Source organism: Natator depressus, chromosome 1 (genome assembly GCF_965152275.1).
Source record: "Natator depressus isolate rNatDep1 chromosome 1, rNatDep2.hap1, whole genome shotgun sequence".
In the NCBI taxonomy this organism is placed as follows: Eukaryota; Metazoa; Chordata; order Testudines; family Cheloniidae; genus Natator; species Natator depressus.
The window spans coordinates 320,335,233-320,357,030 of record NC_134234.1 but is presented as its reverse complement, the minus strand read 5'-3'; the positions used below and the strand labels follow the sequence as shown (position 1 = coordinate 320,357,030).

At 44.7% G+C, this 21,798-nt stretch overlaps 1 protein-coding gene and 1 long non-coding RNA gene across 3 annotated transcripts in view; one reads left to right on the top strand and one right to left on the bottom strand.

Moving 5' to 3' along the window:
• Positions 1-21,798, bottom strand: part of COG5 (component of oligomeric golgi complex 5) — a 304,028-nt gene that overhangs the window by 123,753 nt on the left and 158,477 nt on the right. The window lies entirely within an intron of this gene.
• Positions 1-21,798, top strand: part of LOC141987301 (uncharacterized) — a 59,269-nt gene that overhangs the window by 23,658 nt on the left and 13,813 nt on the right. The window contains exon 3 of one of the 2 annotated variants that reach the window (XR_012639491.1): positions 20,269-20,401. The exons of the other annotated variant lie outside the window; for it this stretch is intronic. This is a non-coding gene — a long non-coding RNA (uncharacterized LOC141987301). The remainder of the gene's footprint in view (positions 1-20,268; positions 20,402-21,798) is intronic. 2 annotated transcript variants of the gene reach the window in all.

Here is a 21,798-nt window from a genome sequence, read left to right as displayed (position 1 = left end):
TTGGTGTCTGAGCCAGGGGGTGCCATGCAGCTGGACTCTGGGGGGATGGGAGTGCAGATGTGTGGGCTCTGGGGGCCCCACACAGCCCCCTCCAACATCCCCCAACTGGAACTGGGTTGTCCAGGGGTTTCTTTAACTCTACTCCTGGGGGAATCTTTTTTGCTGTTATCTGTATTGTTAACATACTTGTTGAAAGGTATTTTGAAATAAATTACCAAAATAATTGAAACTGGAGTGATTCTAGGGTGTTATTTTGACAAAGAAAATACGCAGAATTTTAAAATATGTGCAGAATTTTAGGTGCATAATTCCCGCAGGAGTAGCTCTTGCACGTGGGTGTATCACCATATCTAACCATATTGCCAAACAGTTATGGAAAGACACATAGTAGGCATTGCAAATGAATGTAACTGAAGGCTATGTACAGTACCTACCAAGCTTAGTAGTAATAATACCTAACCCCATTTCTATGGCACTTTGCATGTTCTAAGTCAGGGGCGGGCAAACTACGGCCCGCAGGCCACATCCGGCCTGCCAGCCGATTTAATCCGGCTCTCGAGCTCCTGCTGGGAAGCAAGGTCTGGGGCTTGCCCTGCTCCCATGCTCCAGCCCCAGAAGCAGCTGGAGCTGCATGTCCCCCCTCCGGTTCCTATGCATCGGGGCAGCCAGGGGGCGCCACACACTGCCCCCACCCCAAGCGCCACCCCCGGGAACTGCGGTCACTGGGAGCTGCGGGATGAGGCAGCGCAGACAACGCAGTGCACAGAGCCACCTGGCCGCCCCTCCACGTAGGAGCCGGAGAGGGGGACATACCACTGCTTCTGGGAGCTGCTTGAGGTAACTGCTGCCCGGAGCCTGTACCCCTCACCCCCTCCCACTCCCCAACGCCTTGTCCCAGCCCAGAGCCCCCTCCAGCACTCCGAACCCCTCGGTCCCAGCCCAAGCACCCTCTTGCAACCCTAGCTCCTCATCCCCAGCCCCATCCCAGAGGCTGCACCTCCAGCCAGAGCCCTCACACACACACACCCTGTGCCCCAACCCCTTACCCCAGACCGGAGCCCCCTCCTGCACCCTGAACTCCTCATTTCTGGCCCCACCCCAGAGCCCCCACCCCAGTCCATAGCCCTCACCCCCTCCTGCACCCCAACCCCAATTTCGTGAGAATTCATGGCCCGCCATACAATTTCCATACTCAGATGTGGCCCTTGGGCCAAAAAGTTTGCCCACCTCTGTTCTAAGTGCTTTAGAAATAACTAATTACATTTGAAAGATTTTTCATTAATGTATGATGCAGTATGGGGCACTGAATAGAGTACGCAACTAGACATCAAAAGACCTGAGTCCAAATACAGGTCCTAACAATGACTTCCTGTGTGACCTAGTGCCACTATGCCTCAGTTTCTCCATCTCTGAAGGGGCTAATGGTCCCCACCTATGTAAAGCACATTGAAATCTAGAGATAACAAGAACAATATAATTTTAAATAACACCACCAATTATTTTGTTTTCAATTTCCAAATAGTTGATCACTTGAGAACAAAGGTGAGAAATTTTAGCCAAACTGGCATTTTTAGCAGTTAAAAACACCCCAAAAGAGGACTTAATAATGGATGTACCCAATCAATCACAAATACCGTGTCGCTAGTGCAACATTATAATACATCAGGCAGGCAGTTCTGAGTTTCAAGGAAATAAATACATTGAGGGATACAAAGCATAAAAGCAGAAACAATTTCCCCCCTCTCCATTGAAAAAGAAACTTAGGAATAATAAATATATCCTCTTTCTAGCATCTCCCTAGTCCTTTCTCCTTCCCTGACCCTACTGAAATAGTTGGTCCTTTGGAATCTTGCAGGTAGTTTTACTTTTTAAATAGGTGATCATTCTCTTTGCTTTGAAACACTCTTGTCGTGACAGGTTTCCATAGTGCTTACCTGCAGCAGCCACTCCATTCGCCTTCTTTATTACTATTCTAAAAATGTAAGCCTTGCAGAAAAAAAGGCCTAATTAAGTTGTGCAGTAGACTGCACCAGCAGCACAGTCAGAGCAGCCAGGGAGAGGAGGAAACACATTTCAAACATGTCGGGATTTATTTTTTTCCCTAGTGCAAGTTGTAATTCACTAGGTTAATGACAAGGTTATTCATTATACCAGTCAGAACAGGGTAATTCTTGGGCAACAAATTACAGCTATACAGTAAACAAAAAGTTTGGGGAATGGCAGCTTTTTCAATATTTTCAAGTCTATTTATACATTATGGAGAGGATGGGTGTTCCAGTGGCTAGAGACTGGGACTCAGGGACCAGGTTCAATTCCCAGCTCTGACACAGATTTCCTATGTGACCTTGGGCAAGTCACTTAGTCTTGCTGTGCCTCAGTTCCCCAGCTGTAAAATGGAGCTCACAGTATTCCCCTATCTCACAGAAACTTTGTGATGATAAATGCAATAAAGATAGTGAAGCACTCAGATATTATGGTAAATGTGGACTATTTAAAGTACCCAAGATACACAGACAGACCAAACTCAGCTAAATCTTTATTGAATCCATTGATCTCTCACTTCCAATGGGACTTACGATTCCACAGAACAAATTGCACTTTTCCCAAATACTCCTGGCAAGAACATGCAGAAAGTACAAAACTTGTATAGGGGACCTCTGGTAGATGTGGGAATGTTTCAGAGATTTTAGTCTCTGGTTTCCTTACATCTGCATAAAATTTGAGTAATACAATATTTAAGTGATCTATAAGTTGGTTACTGATTTATCAAAAATACAGCAACAAATCATCAGATAAAATTTCTCAGAGTGGCACTATTGTTGTCTATACTATCCATCCATTTAACTCATTTGTAATGGAACTGGCACATGGAATTAATTCATGTATGACACTTGAAAAGTTTACTTGTAAAATTAGAGGATAACCTGCAGCTTTAAAAAAAAATAAAGAAGAAAATATCAGTGCTTAAAAACACATCTGAGCTTTTCTCCTAGTTCTACCCCAATAATGGAGGCTATGCGGGTTGTGAGAGAAAGAAAGAATTAAAATATATGCTGTGTGTTGGTTTTTCTATCATTTTTAGACCAGGGTGGGCAAACTACAGCCCACGGGCCACATCCGGCCGACAGTCGATTTAATCCAGCCCTTGAGCTCCCGCTGGGGAGCAGGGTTGGGGGTTGCTCCACACACGTGCCAGGAACTGTGGCCAATGGGAGCTGCGGGGGTGGCGCCTGCGGGCGGGGCAGCACAGAGCCACCTGGCCATGCCTCTATGTAGGAGCCAGAGAGGGGGACATGCCACTGCTTCCGGGAGCTGCTTGAGGTAAGCTCCGCCCGGAGCCTGTACTCCTGGCCCCATCCCAGGCCCCAACCCTCTGCTCCAGCCCTGATCCCTCTCCCACCCTCTGAACCCCTCAATCCGAGCCCAGAGCACCCTCCTGTGCCCCAAACCCCACATCCCCAGCCCCACCCCAGAGCCTGCACCTCCAGCTAGAGCCCTCCCCCCCCTCCCCCCCGCACCTCAAACTCCTGCCCAAATCCTGAGCCACCTCCCGCATCCTGAACTCCTCATTTCTGGCCCCACCCCAGAGTCTGCACCCCTGGCCAGAGTCCTCACCCCCTCCTGCACCCCAATTCCAATTCTGTGAGCATTCATGGCCCGCCATACAATTTACGTACCCAGATGTGGCCCTCAGGCCAAAAAGTTTGCCCACCCCTGTTTTAGACCCTACCAGCTTAATACAATATTGGATAACCTATTTTTCTGATGAAATGAAACAAATATATCCTCCAAGTATCTGTAAATAATACATTAATAATTTAGTAGCTCTGACTGCATAATGAAGTAATTCTAACATTCTGGCTAGAAACACCTCTTGGCTACAAACTAAAATGTCATTTAAACCATGGAAAGTTGCCAGAAGTAACTGATATTCAAAACTTCCCAAATTGCACACTGTTTACATAAATCTTGAGTATTGCCCAGAAATAAATCTACAGCATATATCACTATTTTTTTTTTACATAATCATATGGATCTCTGGTGTGTTATCCAGGTTTTTAACAATTATATGCTAAACAAGTAAATATCTACTCCCAAAACAACCAATATTCTGCAGCATCCAGTTCCAATACACTGCCACCATCAGATACAAAGAAAAGGTACAACACATGCAAACCTGAAAATTGGAGGAAGGCAGCAGATCTGCAGGACATTTGAAGGAATATTAATACTTTTTCTTTGTGCTTCATAGAAATGGCTCATGCCACAGGAATCAGGAGAAATTAGATGAGTTACTTATATCTATATGTAGTATTATATCCATTGTGTTGTTACAAAATTTGAAGTAATTATTGCAAGTATAAATCAAGTTTAAATTTGAAAAGTTACATACATTGTTGTGTGATATTTAAGATTTTATGAAGTTTATTTTTACAAAACGTCTTATGTGGGTGAGTGGAAACTATAAATGCCTAGACAGAAAGAACTGACAGTTTCCCTTTGAAGATTTCTAAGAGTGCCATATGAGAGCTTTTAAAAGGACACTTCACTCCACAGATGAGAACAGTAATTTCTTTTTGGTGCTAAGGCCTCGATCTTGCATAGCAATCTGTGCAAGGCAGCTCCTTACACTCTCACAAAGTCCCAGTGAGTTAATCGTACCTCCCTGAGGGTACACAGCTCTCCATTGCGGATTGCTTTGCAGAGTCTTGCCTTAAGTTAATAGTCTTTGTAAAATACCAGTTAGTAGAATTTATGTATGTTAAGAAAGGTTGATATTATCGTTAAATGCACACTAATTGTTTTACTTGGAGAGTTGAATAATTCCAGTAAGGAACTATACTGGAAAGAGTCTTTTCTTGGAGATCATTCTCTATCTCAAAGAATATAAAAATCTTCCCTACCCTGATTAATAAAACAAAGTATTTTTTCTAGCTGTCTCAACAGCAATTTCTTGGATGATACCTCTTGTTTTAAGATCTCTCACATAAAAAATGGATATTGAATGTTTATTTGGGGGTCGGGGGGGGAGAATTTTGCTTTTGTTTTTCTGAGATATATACAGAAATTTTCTCTACAAGGCCTCTCCCTACCCCTTACACATGCCATCTGGCTTCCTTCAGTTGCTTGTCCTCCACAGCAAACCCATACCAGATTGACAAGGCCTTGTGGGTAATCAGGATCCAGGGCAACAGGCAGCTAGAAGAGCTAGAATGTAAATTTGAAGCTTTATGACAGACCACATTGAATCCCTTCTGTTCCACCCTGAGAGAGTATATTGTTAAGCTCATCTACATGTGAGTAGGGAATCAGAGTGCCTTTAGAGAACTGCCTTCTACCCACATCAGTCTGTGTGGGCCATGTTGTGATGGTTATTGATATTGTTGTGAAATAGATAATGATTCCCTTAAATATGTAACTGAAAGAGAAAGATAAATACGGTGTTAGGACCCTATACTTGTACAGGTTAAACCTGCCTTTCAGTATACTTACCAATCTGAGGGATAAAAAACGGAACTTCAGAATCAGATGGTTGAGTTTGTTTACAGCAGTGATACTCAGACTGAAGCTCACAAACTCCAAGTGGCTCTTTAATGTGTCTCCTGTTGCTCTTTGCAGCACATGATATTAAAACACTGTGTGATTTAATTATTAACCAATCAGAACGCTTTTACTATGTTATTAACCAACTGTAACTGATAAAATAATAATACTTGGTGAGTCATTTTGCTGTGAGAATAACGTATATCTATCTAAACTAAATATTTCCCATCATACTGTTTAAATATGAAAATATAGTAGTATAGTAAAAGAAACAATTAATTTACACTACTGTGGGTCTTTGGGATAATGTTGATCACTAACTTGGCTCCTGAACCACTGAGGTCTGAGTATCACTGGTTTATAGTAACAAATATTTTCTTTTACAGAAATGCTGAGTCTCTTTCACTGTTATTACAAATATGAACAAGTGTCATCTTGGCCAAAAGAAAATTATTGAATCCTTTTACTTCTTCTATCAATCAGCTCAGAAATGACTGCCAGTAAGGAGACATATGCACCATATGATGCCTTACTGGCCATTCAAATGCAAAAGTATCTATCTGGGCCTAAATAGATTGTAACCTTAAAAACTATGCTTTAAATAGATCCACTGTTGGAGTTACTCATTTCTTGAATAATTTCCAATTATTCCCATCCTGAGAGAAAATTACAATACCTGTCACATCTTCATGCCTAGTACAGTATATACTACAGTACACAACCCTTTGAAATATATTGCTGTTCTTGCAACATTTCCAATGGAAAGTGATGCAGTTGTTTTCTAGGCCCAATGTTTTTAAAAACAAGAGCTAAAGTTAGACTCTTAGGTCCAAGTCTGGTCAATGGGATCCACTGAATAGACAAAAGTTTTGAAAACTAGGCAAGTGCCTAAATATGGACTTAGTGTATTTTTGAGAATTTTGGCCACGGTGTTTATTTATAGAATGCACAGTACTGTGCTCAAAATAACTTATTTGCTCTTGCTGATACCACCATTGCACTAACGGAGATTTGCCTTTTCTGATCACCTACTGGAAACTGATGATTATAGTCAATGTCTCGCTCTTCAAAGAAAGGAATGAGTCTGACGTCTTACTGCAGTATCCAATCTATCACTGCCATTTTGTCAAGAAAATTTATATTTAATACTAACAATCGATGTTATGTTTCTGTGCCCAGTTTTGATGTTTGGTATGCTCTTGGAAAGCCAAATAAGATAGTCTCTAAAATTTGTCCTTTTTAAAAATTAAATGTGGTCGCTTACAAATTCTAGATATAAGCAAAGTTAAAATTAGACGTATGGTACAGGAAACTAACTCTTTGAAACATCAATAAGTATCCTGGCTAGTATTAGATATTCCTATAACAAACTAACATTTTTAACAAGTCTGTAAGGCATTTTAATAAAGGTACTAGAAAGAAAATTAAAATTCAGTCAATATATTTGAGAGGATACAAGATTTTATTTATAGCCTCAGAAACTTATTTGATTTCAGAGGTCTAATAAATTAGCATTCCAGAATGAACTGGAATACACAGAGGAGAAATAACACAAGATATTTGTTATGATGGCCCCATACCCTCTTAGATATGTTCCAGATTTAAGGAATATCTGCAATACCTTTTAAGTTTCTTCACACCCAACTTGCTATCAGTGGCCACCAAAATGACCTATTCAGTAGCGATATCACACTCAATTTCCTCTTGTGATGGCAGTAGACATAAGATGCAAAATTTTTAAGAGTAAAAATAATATACCATTGGTAAAAACTTACCAAGGGATGTGGTGGCTTCTCCATCACTATATCTTTCTAAAAAACATGCTCTAACTCAATAAGAAGATATGGTCTTGATGCAGGAACTACTCAGTAACATTCTAGGAACTGTGTTTCAGACAAGGTCAGACTAGATAATCACAATGGTCCCTTCTGGCCTTAAAAATCTATGAATCATTTCAGATAATGCACAATTCATAGTTTTTCCAAAACAAAGTAATTTATGACTTTGTACTTTTTCATACATTTTACTATTTCTAATTAATATATTCCAGTGTTAATTAATAGTGCTGTCTTCTTCTGTCCTGCTTACTCATTTTTGCCTCTAAGGTTCTGTCACCTCTATTTTCTTGGGGCAAATTGTTCTGACGTGTAATAGAATTGTATGTTTTGGTGCTGGTTTATTTTGATGTAATTGTTACTTACAGGGATCATCTATTATTTTAACCAGACATAGTTTCAAGCCGCGTTAATGTTATTATGTGGAGATGGATATTAACGATGGATGCTACAACTTCTGCTCTGATTCACTGGGCTTAATATGCTTTTTTCTTTTTTTTTCATGGAAGATCTTTAAAGCCATTTGTAAAATGTTGAGAGGGGCTTAATTCTGTTCAAAACCAAAGAATGCTCAACAAACTAAAAAGTGTTTAGATCTCCCATTAGGAAATATCTCACAGTGAAAACAGAAAGATTCTAGGAAGATGGGTAAAGGCTCAAGGTGTTTTTACTCAGGTATATCAATGTGGGCTGTGGCGACTGCTGATGAGGATGCTTGATTTTAATCAAAGAAAGTGAAAACAAGACAAAACATGATTCTATATGGTATGGTAAATACGTTAAAGGCTTCATCCAGTTGTCTCTACATGGACAGATAAACACAGAGCTGCAGATCTTACAAAATCAGCTTCTAAAAAAAAACATATAATGTGATATATTGCTGTATACTGAAAGGCAGGTTTAACCTGTACAAGTATAGGGTCCTAACACCGTATTTATCTTTCTCTTTCAGTTACATATTTAAGGGAATCATTATCTATTTCACTGTGCAATATATAGATTGAACCATTTGATTTATTCTGTTAATATTCATTAATAGCAGTTAAGTGTAAATTTAACAACACCCTCAGGAAGACACGAACCACGAATGATCTACGAGTATTTGACAGTCAACAGATAGGGTCAAACATAAAAATACATCCATTATAGCATGTGACTTAGGGCCAAGATGCACCATTAGTTCTTAAGCAAAACTCCCTAGGGGAGTAAGTTTTTACAAAATAGCATGTTATAGAATGGTCAAAAGCTGAACCAATCTAATGGGTATTTCTGCTTAAAAAGTGATAGCATGATATGGCCCTTAGCAACTTTCTCTAATCTGCAGTGTGCTTTTGCCAGTTGTTATTGTTCTTATGGCATATTCGGTTTTTTGAAGGGTGTGATAGATGAGTTTTTAACACCGATAATAAAACTTTTTAAATTTTTTCTCTAAAGGGTTTAATCTAGATAAAAGAATACTAGACATATTAAGACAAAAGCTCTTAAAAAATGTAACGGTGCATTAAAAACAGCTATAAAACAGCTATAAACAATTATGGCAATCCCAAAATGGAAGAGTAGTTTAGAGCCTGCAATACATTTAGCCAAGTTTAAATAACAGGTTATGAAAAAGTACTTTAAAGTGATAGAGTAATAGCATAAAATGAAACAGTTACACAACATATCAGCCTTTGACCATTCCACAGCAAGCTATTTTGTACAATTGTATGCTACGTAGAAATGGTTAGTTTTAAGCTACAGAAAAACCAGTAGTTTACATTAGCATGCTGTAAGCAGATTAACAGGCAAATGGGTACGTTCTAGTTACAGAAGAACTATACCCCTGTAACCTTTAACAGAGAAATTCAGCACCCTACAGCAAACACACTAACACCTCTAACCATCCAGTGACACTAATCAGTTTTTCAAACCCAGAACATAACTCAGACTGAGTGGGCATATCGGGGGTGTACTCTGGTGTGCCCTGGCAGGAGGAAATAAAATTTAGCTCCCCTATCCCCCACTTGGCTGATGACTAATTTGGAGGGGAGATGCAAGGGCTCCTCTCTCTGACTGATAAGTTTGTACTAGTTGTTCTAGCTGCATTGGTCCCAGACAGAATATTAGAAAGACAGGGTGGGTGAGGTTATATCTTTTACTGAACCAACTTCTGCTGGTAAAAGAGACAAGCTTTCAAGCTAACAGAGCTCTACTTCAGATCTGGGAAAGATTGTCTGAAGGCCAGGAGTAGTAGTTCAGGAAAGATTTCTTTCAGGATATGGTCCCCATCAAGTATGGGTTGTAACTGTTTAATGATGCTCTGTGTGGGATCCAGTGTGGGGTGATAGGTGACAATCATGGGTGTGCATTTGGAGGGGTTTTTTCCTCCTGTATTAAAGCAGGTCCTGTCAGGGTATTTGCATGGTCCATTCCATGATGCAAACCTACTTCTCTGATAGATTGTCTTTGTTTGATGAAGGCAGTTTTAAGTGTATTAAGACTTTCAACTCAGGGTATATTCTGTGGTATCTGAAGGCCTGGCTGCAAGTAACAGCTTTCTTGATATGTTTGAGGTGGTTACTGGATCTGTGAAGGTAAAGTGTGATGATCTCTGGGTTTCTTGTATACAGTCTGTAGGGTTCCATTGTTGAAGCTGACTGTAGTGTCCAGGAAGTTGATGCTGGTGCAGAAGTGAGGTAAAGAGAGTTTGATGGACGCGTGGGGGTTGTTGAAGTCATGGTGGAAATCTATGAAGGAGTTTAGGTCATCTGTCAAAATATTATTATTATTGATATATCTCAGGTATATTATTGGCTTCATGGTGCATTTGTCTATAAATTTTTCCTCAAGGTGGCCCACAAGGAGATTGGCATATTTGGGAGCCATCTTAGTACCCGCCGCTGTTACCATGGTTTGGGCAAAGTGTTTGTTGTTGAATGTAAAATTGTTAGGAGTGAGGATGAAATGGATGAGTTTAGCGATGTATTTGGGGTGGATATCTAAGTGTTGTCCGTAGTCTTGTAGATAGATATTTGAGGGAGGCAGCAATACAATCATTGTGAGAGATATTGGTGTTTAGGGTGGTGTCAGGGTTCCCTCCCCACTCTGAACTCTAGGGTACAGATGTGGGGACCCACATGAAAGACCCCCTAAGCTTATTTCTACCAGCTTAGGGTAAAACTTCCTCAAGGCACAGACTCTTTGCCCTTGGAGGGTACGCTGCCACCACCAAGTGATTTAAGAAAGGATCAGGGAAAGGACCACTTGGAGTTCCTATTCCCCCTAAATATCCCCCCAAGCCCTTACACCCCCTTTCCTGGGGAGGCTTAAGAATAATATCCTAACCAATTGGTTACAAAGTGATCACAGACCCAAACCCCTGGGTCTTAGGACCATAGAGAAATCAGTCAGGCTCTTAAAAGAAACAGAACTTTATTAGAAAGAAAAAAGGTAAAAGAAGCATCTCTGTAAAATTAGAAGGGAAGCTAATCTCACAGGGCAATCAGATTTAAAACACAGAGGATTTCCCTCTGGGCAAAAACTTTAAAGTTTCCAAAAGAAAACCAGGAATACACCTTCCTCTCAGCACAGAGAAAATAAGCCAAAACAAAAGTAAACTAACACATTTCCTTGCTAGTACTTACTAATTCTAATGGAGTTGGACTGCTTGCTTTCTTGATCTCTCTCCGGCAAGCACACAGAACAGGCAGACAAAAGCCTTTCCCCCCAGCTAGATTTGAAAGTATCTTGTCCCCTTATTGGTCCTTTTGGTCAGGTGCCAGCCAGGTTACCTGAGCTTCTTAACCCCTTACAAGTAAAAGGATATTGTGCCTCTAGCCAGGAGGGATTTTATAGTACTGTATACAGGAAGGTTGTTACCCTTCCCTTCATATTTATGACAGGTGGCAACATCCCTTGGTGGGAAAGATGGTGTTCTGAGGGAGACTGTTAATGTTGTGGAGTTTCTGGAGAAAGTAGGTTGTGTCCTGGAGGAAGCTAGCCCTTTGCATGGTGAGTGATTTGAGGATGGTTTCTATGAGTCCTGATATTCCTTCAGTAAGAGTGCCATGGCCAGATATGATGGGTCAGTCCGGATTCCCTTATTTGTGTATCTTGTGAAGCCTTAAGAGATCCCTGGGATGGATTCGAGGGGGATGAAGTTGTGGAGTTTCTCTTGGAATTGTTTGGGGAAGGATTTGATGATATTCTTAAATTCCTGGGTTAATCATGGTATGGAGTCTTCTCTGACTCCTTTATAGTAGCTGGTGCTGGAAAGTTGTCAGCTGCCTTCATTGGTGAAGTCATCGTGGTTGAGGATTACAATAGCACCCCCTTTGTCTGCTGGTTTGATTACTATCTGGTGGTTGAATTTCAGGTACTTTATAGCTGTCCTCTTAGCTTGATATTTTGATATTTGTCTCAAATATTGTCATCTGCCACCCCCCCACTGGACCCCATATGGAGTGTTATTATACAGTTACAACCATATCTGATGGGGATCACATCCTGAAAGAAATCTTTCCCATACCCCTTCTTCCGGCCTTCAAACAATCCCCCAAGCTCCCCACAGATCAGCACAGACCTACTCAAAGCAGCATCAGACCCTGTCAGAACAACAGATGCAAAATCTGCAGACATATCTCCACTACTACACTGATCAATACTCCCCGACAAAACACCTTTCAAGATCCATGGGTCCTACACCTGCCTATCACAGCATGTGGTGCACCTCATCTAGTGTACTAAATGTCCCAACAACAACTATGAAGGGCAAACCAAACAATCACTATGCTCTTGAATGAACTCACACAGAAATATGATAAAAGACAAAAACACTGTATCACCCGTGGGCGAATACTTTTCACAAAACGATCACTCCATATCTGACCTCTCAGTCCTCATCCTCAAAGGAAACCTGCACAACACATTCAAAAGACAAGCCGGCAGTTTAAATTCATAACTTTGCTAGACACTAAAAATCTTGGTCTTAATAAAGACATTGGATTTATGGCTTATAACAACAGTCTGTAACCCACTAACCCCCCATTTTTGTCCTATGACTGCAGGGGTGTTAACTGGGCACTTCACCTTATATGGTCCCTTAGAAAGCAGTTATGCTAAACAATCTGTTCCACCTAGTATTTAGCTCTGAGTACTTTTCCTAAATCTGAAGAGCTCTGTGCATCTCAAAAGCTTATCTCTTTCACCAACAGAAGTTCGTCCATTAAAAGATATTACCACACTCACCTTGTCTCTCCAGATTTGTACTTCATTAAATAGTAGATGGAATAAATTGTAGACAGAACCAGGAAGGGCCTTCTTGACCCATGGCAGAGATAAAGAGATTCTACAGGATGCCCCACAGCAGCACTGGAGGCAAAACTAATGGTTAGGCTAAAACAAAAGGTCTCCTTCCTGCCCCAGAACCTATGATCAGCAAGGACTGCAGGTCTGGCTTTAGCCTGTTCCCTATGGTCTATTGCCTCCCTCTGCCGTACGTCTGCTGCAGGAGTCTCTTGGGAAGGCAGAAAAAAAAACACTTACTGGCCTTTCGTAACTGTTGTTCTTCGAGATGTGTTGCTCATGTCCATTCCACGTAAGTAGGTGTGTGTGTGCTCGCCACATGCACCAGTGCCGGAAATTTTTCCCCCAGTGGTATCCGTAGGGCCGGCGCTGGTGCTCTCTGGAGTCATGCGTATATGTGCATAAGGGGTGCTGCCGCCGCCCCCTCCTTCAGCTCCTTCTTGCTGGAACTCCGACAGAGGGGAAGGAGAGTGGGTCATAGAATGGACATGAGCAACACATCTCGAAGAACAAGTTTCGAAAGCTCAGTGAATGTTTTTTCTTCTTCAAGTGCTTGCTCATGGCCATTCCATGTAGGTGACTCCTAAGTAGTCTCTCTCTCCAGAGGCAGACAGGAGTTTGTGGCCGCGTTTATAGCAACTCAACTCTGCCAAAACCAGCGTCATCTCGAGACTGCTGGGTGATGGCATAGTGGGTCGTGAAGGTATGGACAGATGACCACGTCGCCACCCTGCAGATATCCTGGATTGGAACACGTGCTAGGAAGTCTGCTGACGACACCTGTGCTCTAGTGGAATGAGCTGTCACCACTGGCAGAGTCATGGCTCCTGCCTGCTCGTAGCAGGTACGGATGCAGATGGTGATACAAGATGAAATCATCTGGGATGATACCGGGAGTTTCTTCATTCTGTCAGCCACCGCAACTAACAGTTGAGTACACCTCTGAAAGGGCTCTCGAATGACTTTAGATGAATCAATCGTCGAGATACAGAAAGATCTGGATTCCTCAACGTCTGAGGTAGGCTGCGACTACTGCCATACATTTTGTGAACACTCTCTGTACTGTTGCTACACCAAATAGAAGCACTATAAACTGGTATTGTGTATGTCTGATCACAGTCCACAGGAACCTCTTGTGGCCACGGAAGATGGAAATATGAAAGTACACGTCCTTTAAGTTGAGGGCAGCGTACCAGTCTGCAGGATGCAGGGAGGGAATGATGGAGGCCAGAGAGACCATGCAAAATTTCAACTTCTTGAGGTATTTGTTGAGGCCTCGCAGGCCCAATATGGGCCATAGACTCCCCTTGGCCTTTGGTATCAGGAAGTATCAGGAATAAAACCCCTTCTCTCTCAGCTCCATGGGTACTTCTTCTGTGGCCCCCACCCGCAGGAGGATTTGCACCTCCTGGATGAGAAGCTGCTCGTGAGAAGGGTCCCTGAAGAGGGATGGGGAAGGTGGGGGGGGGGGAAGAAACTGGAGGATATACACCCCACTGCACCCGTACTGAGGACCCTTTGGTCCGTTGTTATGGCAGTCCAAGCAGGGAGGGAGGGCAGTAAACGGTCCAAAAATAAAAGATGGATTGGATCCTGGTTGCAGACTGGGAGGTTTCCCTCAAGCATCCGCTCAAAATGCCTGCCTATTTCTGGGTGTGGCGTGGCTAAAGCTGGACTGAGCCCCCACTGCCGGCGGTTAACCCTGGCGTTGCCTCTAGCCCTGGCTCTTTCTGGGGTAGGGCCCTGCTCTGGCCTGGCCCATGAACCTCTGTATCTGCTGAGGTTTAAACCTTTTCCTTGAATGGACCAGGGTATAAAGGCCAAGAGAAAGAAGGGTGGCCCTAGAGTCTTTCAGGCCATGTAACTTGCTGTCCGTTTTCTCCACAAACAGGGCTGATCCATCGCCATACATTAAAATGACACCTCCCGAGCAAAGCTTGCGTAACTGTAGGCTGGCCATGGAATACATTTTTCTGCCATCCAGGTTGAGCTGCTTCACATCCTTGTTTTTGGGGATCGAGCTGGTTTGCCCCTGCCTGTCTTGCTCACTGGCAGCCAAGACAACTAAAGACCCGGGAAAGCGATGCACGTATAAATATTCAAAACCCTTTGCAGGAATGTAGTATTTCTGTTCTGCCCACTTAGAAATAGGAGACAGGGAGGATGGGGTCTGCCACAAAGCTTTTACAAGCTTCACCACCACGTAGTGGATAGGCAGGGTGACCTTTGCTGGAGATGCCGCAGCCAAAACATGAAATAAGGAGTCTGCAGGCTCCAACATTTCTTCCATCTCCAAGCCCAGGTTAGCAGCCACCAGTTTAAGCAGCTCCTGGTGTGCCTTCACATCGTCCTACAGCACAGTGTGTGAGGGTCCTGCTACTGCCTCATCAGGCAATGAGGAGGAGGTGGTGGCAAGCAGAGGAGGAGGGGCAGGCTCTGTGTCCCCTGCCTGGGGGTCCATGTCAGGCAGAGGTTTCTGTGCCCCTTGAACCAACCCCTCATCCAAGTAAGGGGGTGGATGGAATAACATCGCTGCCCACCTCTTCGATGCCCCTTGAGACTGAGCGCTGGACCTGGGTCCCTATAGTCTGGGGAAATGGCCACAGATTGCAAAATTGCCAGGGCATGGTCCACTGGCCTTGTGGCCACACATTTGCCACTGGGCCCTGGGGAATCCCCACTGGCTGTCAGGGAATGTCTGGCTTCTGGGCACCGCCATCTTCTTGCTCTCAGAGCCCAAGGAGGAAGAGTCTTCCCTTGGTGACCAGGTCGGAGCCACCATAGGATGTGCTTCCCCATTACGTTGGGCAGTCCGATGCCTGCCATCCGGAGAACTCTACCTTGACCCCGTCGAGCTCTGTCATATGCCCAGCGACACTGCCCATAGGACTGGGAGTGCTTTGGGGAGCGATGACTCCAGCTTTGGAGTTGGTTTCGAGGCTCCGGAGACCTGGAGCGCAGGCTGGGTGCGGGCAAATGGTGCCAAGGTTCTGGGGACTGATAGCACGCCTCTGGGGTCCGGTGCTGAGGATCCAGGAACCAGTGCCAGGATTCCAGTGTTCAGTGCCGGAACTCGGCAAATGACCACGTGTCTCTGGTGACCACAAATGTATCTCCAGAGGTTGCTGGCAAGGAGCTGGTGATCGGAATGGAACCGGAGTGTGGTGCCGCAGGGATGGGGATCTCTGCAGGGGCCCCATAGCAGATTTTCCTCTAGACACAACCATGAGTGGAGGGTCCCGGGGGCTATCTTCCTTGGGTGTAAGTGGCAACAGCAGGGAGAAGATGTCCTTTGCTGCTTGGAAGGCCTCCAGCATGGATGGCACCATGAGGTACTGGTGCCTCTACCACTCCCTGGAGAGGGAGGCAGGTCACGAGGTGGGCTGGATCTGTCAGGTGAAGCTGCTGCCTGACTGCATTCCGGTGAAGATGAGGTAGCCAGCATGGGTCTTGGCTCATCTCTGCCTCTCCCCTTATTCTTATGGGATACTGGAGAGCACCCACTCCCGGTATGCTTCCTGTGCCTCTTGGGCAGGCATCAATGACAGGGATCAATGCCAGGAGGTAGCTGGTGCCAGAGATGCACTTCTGACCAATGCCGAAGTGCTCGGCACCGTGTCTGAGTGGGCCGGCTCAAGGGCTGACTCCATGAGGAGTGCTCGTAGTCGTATGCCCAGTTCTTTCTTGGTCCAGGGCTTGAATCCCTTGTCGATGCGGCACTTTTCACGAATATGGGACTCTCCCAGACACTTTAAACAGCTCTGATGTGGATCGCTGACTGGCATAGGCGTCTTACACCGCTCGCAAACACACGCATACCGCACTGCTGTCAGCAGAGGGACTTTTGTGTGCTCAAATCAATCAACAATGCTGGCAGCCTCATTAGCTCTCCTAGCGTCCCTGAGCCTCCTGGCAGCATGCACCAGATAACCCAAACTCACAGTTTACCTTGTATGTCCTTGACTGTTCTGAGATGCCCCTATGTCTGGAGTTTTGATTCACAATCAGGTGCCCCTCCTACAAGGCCTCTACCCACTGGCCAAGCCTGGAAACCAACTACTTCCATTGAATGTGCCTGGGACAATGGTAGCACTAAGGACTCCAGTACATGTGATAACATACCATCAGTTAACATGACATGTTGTCTGCCTGCTCCTAGATGAAAGCAGACATGGCAGAATTTCATGTCTCATACTGGGACTCTAGAGTAAACAATGTCACAGAATTTAAAACTGGCTGCAGCTCTGTCACATGACATCCAACACGATTGTAAGTTCATATGATTCTTTACCCATCCTTGAGAGTGATACTGATTAAAGCTGCATAACCTTTTGTATCTTAATGGCAGTCCTGCTAATTATATTAACTCGTGCTTGTTCCAGTCCTCTTCCTTTAATTCCACCGTGTTCATGGTCAGTATTTATGGGCCAGGGGACCTATTGGCAAAATGCAATATTAAGTCAGCCTTATTCCTCCTTCCTGCTCATACTTGTAATTTTTGATTTTTGGGGGACATTTTCTTTCAGTTTTATTTTGAAGAGACTAAGTTTATGAGCTATTCTGTATTGTGTTCAAAGAATTTTATTTTTCTAGAATGAGTGGTGCTGTAACTGAAGCCCCACAGTATTTATGATTTCTTATATGTTGGCAAGTTGGAGTCAGGTGAACCCCAGCTTCTTCTGGAATCATTCCAAAATGTGAGAAGCAGATCTGTGGTCCAATTTGTCAGGGAAGACAAAAGAGCCTTCTGCTTGCCTTGTCTACTTACCCTACCACCATTTCTCTAGGCGGTGATGAATCTCTGCTGACTAATGTTGTTTGCTCTCAGAGCATATAACATAACCCTGCAGCAGTTATAATACCCTATTTGTCATCTGAACTTTGCCTGCTGAATCATTGCTCCACTAAGACCTTTAGGGTAATGTCTACAGTGCTGCTGGGAGTGTGCCTCCCAGCATGGGTAGACAGACACGCTAGCTTTGCTTAAGCAAGTGAGCTAAAAATTGCAGTCAGCGACATGGGCTAGCTGCCCGAGTACAACCCTGCCCAATCTCTTGGGTACATACTCAGGTAGCTAGCCCGAACCCCAACATCCATTCTGCTACTTTTAAGCACACCAGCTCAAGCAAACATAGATCCTCTTTGTCTATTGAGGCCAGGAGGCACACTCCCAGGTCCCCTGTAGCTATACCCTTTGTGCCTGCCTAGATGCAGCAACCTCAGGGATCAGAAAGCTATACTTTTGTGATGAGTTGATGATATAAGAGAAACTCTTAGAATTTACTGGCCTCTATTGATTGACTGAACGAGTCCTGGTCCTACAGGTCCAACTGAAAGCAAAGGGTCTAAAATTTGACATATTCTGAAATTCAGCTGTTACAGATATTGCAACTGCTTGCAATATCTTTGGGGACCATATGGTGTTCAGTTTATGTATCACTGTTTGCCACGGATGGTATGCAACTCCAGTGGGGAGGATTACCACCGCTCGTCCAGGAACTAAAAACAGTGGGGGATGATTAAGGCAAACCACTCAGGTTGAAAACACCTCCAGAGAGATACCACTTCCTCCAGGGAGGAGTCCATATACTGGTTCAACCTGTTTTTTTCAGAGACCAACAGACAAAGAAAGGACTTTTGGCATAAAAAAGCTGAATTTAAATTGACACAGGACTGTCTTTTGATTTAGCAAAATCTTGCCCACATGCTCAGGGTTCAGCTGATCGCCATATTTGGGGTTGGGAAGGAATTTTCCTCCAGGGCAGATTGGAAGAGGTCCTGGGGGGTTTTCGCTTTCCTCTGCAGCATGGGGCACGGGTCACTTGCTGGAGGATTCTCTGTACCTTGAAGTCTTTAAACCATGGATTTGAGGACTTCAATAGCTCAGACATATGTAAGCGGGGGAATAGTCCCGCTATTGTGGGGAACTTTCCTGGCTTCTGCACTACCCCGGTGAAGTGGGCTAGCGAAAGGATCTGAGTCCTCGATCCCACTTCCTTTACCCAGTGGCCTCCCTGTCCTGGAGGACTCCCCTTCCACTCTCCTGTCTGGCAGAGTCCTCCTAACCCCAACAAGGCTGGGCCCAGGATTCCTGGGGGGCTCGACCCCCAACTCTGCTGTGGTCACCTAGGACAGGGGCTAGGGTGTCCTCACTCCGGGGTACTCTCTCTGCACTGGGCACTTCTCTGACCCACTGATCATGACATACACTTTAAAGCAAATGTGAGTTATTTAATCAACAATTAATTTTAAAAAGTATAAGGAAAAATGGGAAAGGTTAAAGGAAACACATCAACCCACTCTGTGGCAGGGAACATCACAAACAGTGTCTCTGGAATGTCAGGGCAGTTCACAGTCTGTTCCTTGTAAGTCCCAGGCCTCCTTCTCAGGCTCTGGCTGTGCTGTAGGGATGCTGTGGGTAGGACACTGGCTCTGGTGGTGGCCACATGCTCTCAGGCTCTACGTGGCAGGGCCCTTCTTCCCAGCATTACCCCCGCCCTGTCAGGGTTACCAATCCCCCTCCAAGTCTGGCCTCCAGAGCCTCCTGGCTGAGGCATCTCCTTGTGCTGGGCCCACCACCCAGGATCCCCCCTCGCTCTTCCCAGCTGCTCACGACACCTGGCTCTGGACTGCTCCAGCCCCGGCTCCAGCTCCAGCCCTAGCCCCACTCTGCCTCAGCACAGCTGCTGCTCTGCCTCCAGCTCCCTGGGCTGCTTCTCTGGCCCCTCTGGCTCTGGTTGCTACAGCTGTCCTCCCAGGAAAAGTCTGCTCTTCAGGCTGCTTCTGTAACTCTGCTCCCAGCACTGACCTGCTTCGTGGGCTGCTTTTCTGGCCTCTCTGGCTCTGGTTGCTGCAGCTCTCCTCCCAGGGCAAGTCTGCTCTCTCTGGGCTGTGCCTCTGGCTTTGGGGCTGCAGCTCTGCTCCCAGGACAGGGTCTGCTCTCTCTGGGCTGCTTTTCTGGCCCCTCTGGATCTGGCACAGCTCTGCTCCCCAGCTCAGCTTGGGCCCCTCCTTTCTCCTTAGCTCGGCCCCACTCTGTCTGACCCCAGCAATTCCAGCTCACATGGAGGATGGGACCTCCCTGGCCTCCTTACTCCCTGATTAGCCTGCCCGCCCTGTCATTCAGGGTGACCTGGAGCATTGGCCTCACCCCATTGTTCTGGGGGACTGTCAGTCTCAGGGTCCTGATTCCCCATCGACCCTTCCCCCGTTTAGTACTGGGAGCTAGCAATTAAAACACCCCCACTGAATATTAGTAAGGGGGCAACAGTCCCCTTACACATAGGTGAGAGGTTTATTGCAGGAGTGGGTGGGTGAGATTCGGTGGCCTGCATTGTGCAGGAGGTCAGACTAGATGATCATAATGGCCCCTTCTGACCTTAATATCTAGGAGTCTATGACAGGACCTTCTGTCTTGCAGAAGGGTTGGAAAGATTTTGGCTTACTAAGATCCGTTAAGACTGATGGGTAATCTCTGCTAAGCTTCTAGCATGTGTATAAGAACACTTCTTGTTTTTCATATATTTTCTCTGTAAAGCTTTTACTCTAAGAATAAATTTATTTTGCTTTGTGAAGGCTGGTTGGTAACTGATATACATTGTTGTAGCCCCTAGAGAAAGGATAACAGCAGGGTGCTGGACCCCAATCAGATCTCCTGGGGAAATCACAGTGAGGCGCACTGGGACTGCAAGCCTAAACCCCTGTCTGGAGGGAGAGACGCGGACCTCTACCCAAGAGAGGTAATAGCTGGCAGCCTGAAAACTTAAGTTGGTGCCCTTGAGGAAGCTCAAGAGTGGGGGTGGGGGGGTCAAAAGTGCAGTTAACCCTGAAACTGTGATAATGGTAAAATAAGCTGAGCACTGTTCCTGAACTTTGGTCTCTGGGGGGATTATTATCTTCCTCTTTGTAGTCATGATATGGATTGAAAGTGTCTGGAATAAAATGATCCTGTTCTAGCCCAAACACTAGTAAAGAGGTACACTTCACCAACAGGCAGTAGGGTAAATCTCCTAGGAAAACACATCTGATACAAGATTCACGTTTACACGCCGAATATCTATTTTACATTAAGGCACAATGACAACAGTATTTTCAATGATTTGTCTTGTTTCAAGGCTTAGACTTGAAGACCAGAAATGATCCAGCAGCAACCACATTCCTGTATTTGGTAGGACTCAGATGTGCACAATTATCAGTAACCTGTAGAACCCTAATCCTACAAAACAACATTTTCCAATTTGTTTTTGTTTAGAGTTCAGTCAAGTGTTCCCCTTAAATGACTGGCACCAAAGGAAAACATTATCCAGATTTTCTTAGACCTCGGCTGGTCCTGTCCAACATATCTAGGAAGCTTGCTAGTTTCATTTCACACTCAGACAGAGGATTTTCCAACCTTTGCAAGGATTTTTTGATACAGAGTTCTAAAGGGCTGGGTGCAATCTGGAGTTCCGAGACAAGACCCACATTGGACTGTCATGCAGATTCAATCAACTGTGCTCACAGCTTTGGAACATTTGCACTTGCTGTTCTGAGGTTCTGGCACTTAAAGCCATTTTTATGCTAGCCCCTTTTAGAGAACTTGTAGTAGAACATTGTTGGGACTACTCCAGACAGATTCTTGTTTGGGACATCTGGTGAGCAGAAGTTAAGGCACAGTTAATTTTAGGGTTAGGCACAGTTAAGTTTAGGCTGTACTTTTCTCAGAAAGACTAAATAAGTAACATGTTCATAGAGTGTGACAAGATGAATATCTGTCCTGTCATAGTCCTATCTCTGTTGACATCTGGGAGTTTCAGGCACCAGGTTACCACATGAAGAGGACACTGCACTAGCCACATTCCAATTGGATGTTACGTTAAAAGAGGAACATTTGTCCTAATGACCAGTATTTCTTGTGATAAGAATCCTCTGCACAAACAGTGGAGGTTGGTGCCACAACTTATACCATACTCAAGCTCAGGACTGGGAATGAGCGAGCCATGGGACACAGTCAGCAATAGACAGGAGACTTCATAGTCAAGTACAGTCTAAAGCAGTGATTCTCAACCAGGGGTCTGGGGCCCCTTGAGGGGCCGCAAGCAGGTTTCAGGGGGTCCCCCAAGCAGGAGCAATGTTAGACTTGCTGGGGCCCAGGGCA